Here is a 9,137-nt window from a genome sequence, read left to right as displayed (position 1 = left end):
CCAGTGGACACAATCCTAACTGATTCAATCTCTCATACGTCAGTCCCACCATCCCAGGAATCAGTCTGGTCAATCTTCGCTGCACTTCCTCTCGAGCAAGAACATCCTTCCTTAGATAATGAGACCAAAACTGCTCACAATATTCCAGCTACGGCCTTGCCAAGGCCCTGTATAGAACAAGGAACAATACAGCACAGGAACAGGCCCTTCGGCCCTCCAAACCTGCGCCGATCACATGTCCTCTCTAGACCAACCGCCTATGTCCTATACCCTGTCTGTTCATGTGCCTGTCTAAATAAGTCTTTAAAGTCGCTAACGGATCTGCCTCAACCACCTCGCTTGGCAGTGCATTCCAGGCCACCACCACCCACTGTGTAAAAAAACTTCCCCCACACATCTCCACTGAACCTTTCCCCCCTCACCTTGAACTTGTGCCCCCTTGTAATTGTCATTTCCGCCCTGGGAAAAAGCCTCCAACTGTTCACCCTATCTTTTCCCCTAAAATTTTATAAACTTCTACATCCTGGTAAACCTTTTCTGTACTCTCTCCAAACCTCCACGTCCTTCTGGTAGTGTGGTGACTAGAATTCATAGAATTTACAGTGCAGAAGGAGGCCATTCGGCCCATCGAATCTGCACCGGCTCCTGGAAAGAGCACCCTACCCAAGGTCAATACGTCCACCCTATCCCCATAACCCAGTAACCCCACCCAACACTAAGGGCAATTTATCATAGCCAATCCACCTAGCCTGTTAATCTTTGGACTGTAGGAGGAAACCGGAGCACCCGGAGGAAACCCACGCACACACGGGGAGGATGTGCAGACTCCACACAGACAGTGACCCAAGCCGGAATCGAACCTGGGACCCTGGAGCTGTGAAGCGATTGTGCTATCCACAATGCTACCGTGCTGCCCTGATACGAGAATTGATGATGCCCTGCTCACTTTGCTCTGCATCAAGAACCAGCTGTCCAACCTACTGAACTAAAGGGGACGCCAAAACTAGCAACTGCGAGCCAGCCAGCAGTCGAACCTGGAATCTCCTGATTCGTAGTCAGACGCGTTATCCATTGCGCCACTGGCCCACAGCAGTTAAATTGGACACAGTATTCCAAAATGTGGCCGAGCCAACATTCTACATAATTGTCACATAATTTTCAAGCTTTGATACTCGATACCCCATCCTATCAAGGCAAGCATGCCATATGCTTTCTTCGCCACCATTTCCATCTGTGCTGCCACTTTTCAGGATCTGTCGACCTACACGTCCAAATCTCTCTGTGTCTCTATGCTCCTGATGGTTCTGCCATTTATTTTGTTGCTCCCACCTGAATTGGATCTACCAAAATGCACCACCTCGCATTTGTCCGGGTTAAATTCCATTAAATCTCTAGCATCTGATTTGTGAAGAAAGAACCAAAGTATGTATTTATTTGCTCAGCCATTTCTTTGCCCCTATTATACATTCCCCTGTTTCTGAACCTACATTTGTCTTCACCAATCTTTTTCTCTTCACATACCTATAGAAACTTTTCAATCAGCCTAATTTCCGGTTTTATGCCATTCCCAACATCACCACTGCAGTTTGGGGGTCTATATACGATGCCCACTACTTTTTTTTCCCCATGGTGTTTCTCAGCTCTACCCATAGATTCCACATTGTCGGAGATAATTCCTTCCTCACTATTGCATTAATTTCCTCTTTAACCAGCACTCCCACTTCATTGCCTTTTCCTTTTTGCCTGTCCTTCCTAAGTACTGAATATATTCAATTCCCATCCCTGGTCATCCTGCAGCCATGTCTCCATACTCCCGATTATCTCACATCCACATATGTCTATTTGCGCAATTCACTCGGTTATGCCGTCTGCAGTCACACCAGGGAGTTCATACTGGGGAGTGACCATTCACCTGCCCTCTATGTGCGAAGGGACTTTGTAATTCATCGCACTTCTTGAGACAGCAACAAGTTCACAACAGATTATAGGGATTGGATTCTGCTGTTTCTGTTCTCAATTACACCCAGGACTGCATTTTGGTCATTCTGTTGGTCAATGGGGATGGTCAGAGGGTTTCTTTCTGCTGGACTGGCCGGTCTCACGGCTTCGTCTCCAGTGGGCTGATTCTCTCTGAGCCTTCTTGCGAATATCTGGTTTAACATTTCACAAGGATCAAAGAGTGAAAGTGGGTTTGGAGGTCAAAAGATGTTTCGTTAGCATTTCTGTTTGGAAACCCCCAAAATCATGCCACATTGCCATGAAGATGGGCTATGGTGATGACATGGTTCTTTTGTTTAATTTATCTTGGCGCTTCTCACAGAAGAAAACTATCAGGGTATGAGGGGGAAGTTGTCTGAGGTGCACTGGGAAACTACATTAGATAGTATGGTAGGAGACAGGCAATCACTAATATTTAAGGAATTATTACAGATTTACATGGGGATCAGTTAGCTCAGTTGGCTGGTTTGTGCTGAGTGACACCAACAGAACAGGTGAAATCCCCTTGCCGGCTGAGGTTAGCCATGGTCTGTGTCAGTATTTATGCTCCACATGAGCCTCCACCCACCCCTCTATATCTCTCCTCCAACCCCCCTCATCAGCATCTGCTATTCTTTTTCCCTGTATGTATCAAGCTTTACGTTCAATGGATTCATGCTCTTCATCTCAACCACTCACTGTGGTAACGAGTTCCACATTCTCACCACTCGCTGGGTAAAGAGGTGTCTACTGAAATTCCTATTGGATTATTGAATCCGTTCATAATCTGAAAGACTTTCACCAGGTCACCCATCCGTCTTCGCTTTTCCAGAAAAAAGCAGCCCCAGCCTTTCCTGAGTGTTAAATGCTCTCAGTTCTGTATATTATGAATCTTTCTTGCACCGTGTCCAGTGCCTCTATTTCCTTTTTCTTAATGGAGATCACCAATGTTGACAGAGCTCCCAGTGTAGTCGAACCATCGTTTTAAACAAGTTGAACATTTCCTCCGTGCTTTTCAATTCTATTCCTCTGCAATGGAATCCTATATATGGGCTCCATACTTTAGGAAAGATGTGAATGTGTAGAGGACATTTACGAGAACGGCACCAGAGATGAGGGACTCCAGTTAGTTGGAGTGACTGGAGCAGCTGAATTTCTCTCCTGAGATCACAGCATCTGAAGGGTGGGAATGGGGCCATTCAGCCCTTTGGGACCGTGTCGGCAGCCAGTCTGTCCATTGCCCCGTTCTTTCCCCGAATCCCTGTGTGTTTATTTCTCTCAGTGCCTGTCCAATTTCCTATTGAAATCCTTCCGTCATCTCTGCATCTCCTACTCTCATAGGCAGTAGGTTCCAGGTTGTTACCACTCCCTTTACATGTACACAAGGCTGCTAGAGCACAGAGGAGTCTATTTGGCCCATTTTTCCCATGCCAGCTCTTTGTTCAGCGGCCCATTTAATCCCATAGTTCGACTTTTGTTTTCTTTTTCAGAATGTACCAAATTCCCTTTTGGAAGTTACAGTCCAATGAGATTCCAGCACCATTTATGGACAGTGCATTCCAAATCACAACAACTCGCTGTTTTTACAACAAATAATTATGTATATGGTATGTCTGGAGGTTCACAGAGTATTCAAAATGGTGTCAATGACGTGATTAGACAAAATTAAGACTCAATCTTTACCAATAAATTGGTGAGGACACCGAGTGTAATATATCCTCATTTGCGAACAATTAGAACAAATGTACATTTCTATAAAACCTCTCACTCCCACTGGACCTCCTAAAGTGTTTTAAAGCCAATGGAGTACTTTTGAAATATATTCACTGTTGTAATGTAGGAAACTGTAAGTACGTATGTGTGATCACATTTAGTTTAAATTGTTATTTTCATTACATTAAAAAAATTTAGAGTACCCAATTCAGTTTTTCCAATTAAGGAACAATTTAGCGTGGCCAATCCACCTACCCTGCACATCTATGTGTTGTGGGGGTGAGACCTACAAAACCACGGGAAGAATGTGCAAACTCCACATGGCAGTGACTCAGGGTCGGGATCGAACCTAGGGCCTCGGTGCTGTGAGGCAGCAGTGCTAACCATTACACCACCTTGCTGCCCGTAAATTGTTGTTTTCATCGTGTATTCACTGGCCTTAGTAATAAGGTAAAGGAAGCCCTTTTATACCTGTAACATGAAAAAATGAAAATGGCTTATTGTCACGAGTAGGCTTCAATGAAGTTACTGTAAAAAGCCCCTAGTTGCCACATTCCGGCGCCTGTCCGGGGAGGCTGGTACGGGAATCGAACCGTGCTGCTGGCCTGCTTTAAAAGCCAGCGATTTAGCCTGGTGAGCTAAACCAGCCCCTTTGTGCCTTTCTGCAGCCATTTCACCTTCTGTACATTTTCTATATTAACTATGTATTGATTTCATCGCAAAAAACAATTAAATTCAAGTTTGAATTGGTGTATTTTTTTTATAAATTTTAGATTAGCCAATTATTTTTTCTAATTAAGGGGCAATTTAGCGTGGCCAATCCACCTACTCTGCACATTTTTGGGTTGTGGGGGCGAAACCCACGCAGACACGGGGAGAATGTGCAAACTCCACACGGACAGTGACCCAGAGCCGGGATCGAACCTGGGACCTCAGCGCCGTGAGGCGGTTGTGCTAACCACTAGGCCACCGTGCTGCCCCCAGTGAATTGGTGTATTGGGTAATTATACTGTAAAGACTAGATCTTTATTTTTAAAAAATAACACGATCAACCAAAATGTTTCCAGAAACTGCAGAGCTATCAGAATTTGTTTGAAAAAATAAATTATTCGATCATTTTGAGAAGTTATGAGATGTGGTGATAAATCTGTATATATTACATGTACTCAGCAGTGTGACCTCCCACCAGTAGTTGGCATCAGGCATTAGTTAGGTGACATCCGGCTGTTAATTCCTGGTTAATTTGCTGTCAGTCTAGATTCAATAAAATCTGAGATGGATTTGCAGGTATCATATCATTTAATAATAACTAACTTGCAAGGCCGCATCAATCCATAGAGCCACAGGACACACATACTGTCTTCTGCTAGCATCCAGGAGTAAGAGAGATCGTATACAGAGAAGCTTCTGCTGATATATTCAAAATCACAGTACAATTCACATATAAGCTTCCCATTGGTCATTCTATACACCTCCTGACCTGGCCCTATATCCTAAGTGGTCACTTTGCATTGTAACCCCAGCATCCTTTTCACCATGCTCACCACAAGGTTACCATCCCCCGAGCCATGCGTTGCTCTGCTCTGCTCCTTTGTTCTGTCTGTGAACATATTACCCTCAGGGTCCTACTGTCCGCTTCCTCACAGCTACCAGCAGAAGGTTGCCAGGCATACATGAGGCCAATCGCACAGAAGGGTAGTTCCAAGAATTCTAATGTCATTCTGTGATAACTTGGTCTGTAGAGCATTCTGATCATTACCTTACCATGTGTACATTAATAAATCATCGTTCTGGCTAATTCCCCAGCGGTTCTGTAGAATCATTGCAATACAAGATCACAGAACACAACACGAGACACCATATTCTGCCAAGAATATGTGGGCTAGGCATTGGAGTAATGGAATTGTTACTGGGCGAGTAAACCAGAGACCCAGGTTAATGCTCTAGGGATCTGCGATCGAATCTGCCGAGGACAGATGCTGAAATTGAAAAAAGTCTCGAATTAAAAGTCTAATGATGACATTTGGATTGTTGTGAAAACTCATCTGGTTCACTAATGTCCTTCAAGAAATCTGCTCTCCTTATGTGGCCTGGCTACACGTGACTCCAGATCCACAGCAATGTTGTGGTTGATTTGTAAGTGCTCCTGAAATAACCTCAAAAGCCACGCAGTTCAAGGGCAATTGGAATGAGCAGTAATTGCTGGTACAGCCAGTGACACCCACCTCCCATGAATGAATATTTTTTTAGGCGGCTCTTTGTTCAATCTGAAGACGAGTAAGAAACTGTCTCTTTGATTGGATTTGATTTATTGTCACATGTACCAAGGTACAGTGAAAAGTATTGTTCTGCGTACAGTCCAGACAGATCGTTCCATACATGAAAAAACAAAGTGCGGATCTTGGCAGTTTGCTCAGTTCACAAAAGAATTTAATGGATTTGTAGACGTAGATTAATACATTAATCACCATCCGAAACATATCTCGACAGCTCATATAGACAGACACAAACAATACTGTAACTGAATTAGAGGAAAAGTTAGAGATTTAACTGAACCACATTTTTGAAAGATTCGGCCTTAATGATGGAGAAATAGGAAAAGCCACTCAGGGAGATGAGGAAATCCAGGCTCAGTGCGGATTTGCTGTCACCCCTCCTTTCTTATAATGAACGGTATTTAGGCTGCAGAATGTTTCACACCAAAACACAGAGGGGTCAAATATAAGCAACACATAATTCTCAATTCTCTTCCATTTAACTATATTTGACTTTGTTCAAAGGCTGAGTGTGGTCAAACTGAACAAAGCACCATGGGATTTCTGTTACCCAATGACACACTTTCTTTTGTTGGCCAGTCATGTTTGCAATTCAATGGCAAATATTTCAGAGTGAAGACTCGAGACCCATTCAATTCAAAATGAATTCATATGTAACAAACAAATAAACTGACGTTCCACATTGAATAATGAAACAAATATTGAGTAAAATTGGTGGAAATTGTCTGTCGGAAGTTAAGAATGATGCATTAATGATTGAACAGAGAGCATTGTTCCGTTAGATATTTATTGAACAAATGCTAAAGTTCAATATAAGTTCTATATCTTATGGCCTGATGAGTTGAGACATCAGTTTTAAAGGAAAAACTGTCTTCATGTAATCAGTGACCTGGCCTCTGTAATTAATTTTATGGAAAGATGTGTCATTTGAAACATGGAAGTCTGGCATATCTGGTCTGAGAGAAACATGAGAGAATGTAGGGCAAGATGCCACAAAGGGTTAACAGCATCTGCAAAAAGCAGGATTATAAAATGCAGATTCTTTCTCCCAAACAGGCTTTGCAAACACAGGAGTTTTGTATGAAGCTAAAAACAAATGGTTCACACCTTCATTGAAAGTAACTATTTTAGTAAGCATCTGGAAAAGCATGGATGAGGGTTTCGATTGAGCTAGGTGATAAATGTAAACCTTTCAAGTTATAACCAAGTGGATTTTAGCATTACGCTAAAAGCAATGATTCACACCTTCATTGAAATTAACTCTTAGTAAGCAGCTGGAAAGGAAAGGATGAGGTTCAGTTGGATTTGTTTATAATTCTAGGCGTGAGGTTCTGCCGATATCAGGTAAATTAAAGAAAATTGGAGACTATCAGTCTACCAGAAACATAATTTAAAGCCAAAATCAAAATTAGGAGCTGGGGACATAATTGGAAAATAAAACTATAGAAATGACAGGAATTAAAAGTAACACATATTGAAACCAAAGCATTTTTGTATATCACAAAGGAACTTTGAACATCACAAAGGAAACAATGTAATCAGAGACCTGAGAGGTGAGGCCATGTCAAAATGAATACTTAGTTGTATTAGAATGCTTAGATCAAAGATACTTTTAACAATCAAAGTGAAATAAAAGTTACTTTACAATAAAGTCATAAAAATTTAATAACTGTTAGAAAGAGAATATAAACCCAGAGACCAGAACAGGAACTAACAGAAGCAGAGGGAGAGAGAGAGAAGGAACAAGAGAAGCAAGCAGTCAGCTCGGTCATGGGAAAGATAAGACATAGCAGCTGAGCTAAAACAGCTAATACATCTAAGGAAGACTAGAATTTAAAGAGGAGGCAGAGTCAGCTCAGAGATAGCCAGCAGACCAAGCTCTCACAGCTCGGTACATGGGAAAGATAGGACATAGCAACCAAGCTCACCAGCGAAGACATCTAAAGAAGACCAGATTTTTAAAAGGTTGATTGTCAAGTTGGGCCTGAAGGTCCCTTCAACCAACCAGAAGGATGCAGAAGCAAGATCTTTTTACTTTTCTGTAAAGACAGTGACTGCATCTTCGAAAAGAAAAAAATAATAATAAAATAACTTAAAAGTTTTAACCTGAAACAGTGGTTATTAGCCTACTTTACTTACTCAGCAACGCAGGACCCAGGATATCAATGCTACTGAGGGGTAAGTAGGTAAAATTCTTCGGTGAAGGTATGGGTTATACCGGGGGATAATTTGAAAATATAGTTTGGCCTGAATAGCACCTAGCAAAGCCTGCATCGGAGTGAGGGAGTGAGAATCCCCTTTCGCCATTTAGAATATCGACCCTTTTTGGTACAGAGGGAATTCTAAGAACAGTGGTGAGTTTTCAACAACACCTCTCAGCTGAAGCATTGAAAGCTGCAGCAAGACTGTGCAGTTGCATGTTGCACAGGGCCATTGTGTACTGTGCTGCCAGCTGAATCTGTAGCGTAGAGGTTATCACATTCACCTAACGAGTGAAAGGTGGCGGATTCGAAATTGGCTGAAGCATTAAATGCTTCTGATTTATGATATGGAGATGCCGGTGTTGGACTGGGGTGGGCACAGTAAGAAGTCTTACAACACCAGGTTAAAGTCCAACAGGTTTGTTTCGAATCACTGGCTTTTGGAGTGCAGCTCCTTCCTCAGGTCAGTGAAGATGTGAGTTCCACAAACACAGATGGGCAGCACGGTAGCACAAGTGAATAGCACTATGGCTTCACAGCGCCAGGGTCCCAGGTTCGATTCCCCGCTGTCACTGTCTGTGCGGAGTCTGCACGTTGTCCCAGTGTCTGCGTGGGTTTCCTCCGGGTGCTCTGGTTTCCTCCCACAGTCCAAAGACGTGCAGGTTAGGTGGATTGGCCATGCTAAATCGCCCTTAGTGTCCAAAAGGTTTAGGAGGGGTTATTGGGTTACGGGGATAGGGTGGAAGTGAGGGCTTAAGTGGGTCAGTGCAGACTCGATGGGCTGATTGGCCTCCTTCTGCGCTGTATGTTCTATATGCAGAAAAATTCAATGATGCAAAATGGTACTTTGAATGCGAGTCTTTGCAGGTAATTAAGTCTTTAGAGGTCCATACGGTGCGACTGGAGAGAGGGATAATCACAGGTTAAAGAGGTGTGAATTGTCTCAAGCCAGGACAGTTGGTAGGATTTT

At 43.0% G+C, this 9,137-nt stretch overlaps 1 non-coding gene across 1 annotated transcript; it reads right to left on the bottom strand.

Moving 5' to 3' along the window:
* Positions 1-1,013: 1,013 nt before the first annotated feature.
* On the bottom strand, positions 1,014-1,086 carry trnar-acg. The gene has a single exon. It is a non-coding gene; the product is annotated as a tRNA-Arg (tRNA).
* Between the last annotated feature and the right edge of the window lie 8,051 nt (positions 1,087-9,137).

The sequence above is a fragment of the Scyliorhinus canicula genome, unplaced genomic scaffold (assembly GCF_902713615.1).
Source record: "Scyliorhinus canicula unplaced genomic scaffold, sScyCan1.1, whole genome shotgun sequence".
NCBI lineage: Eukaryota > Metazoa > Chordata > Chondrichthyes > Carcharhiniformes > Scyliorhinidae > Scyliorhinus > Scyliorhinus canicula.
Note: the sequence above shows the minus strand (reverse complement) of the source record. Positions and strands in the feature narration are given on the sequence as shown.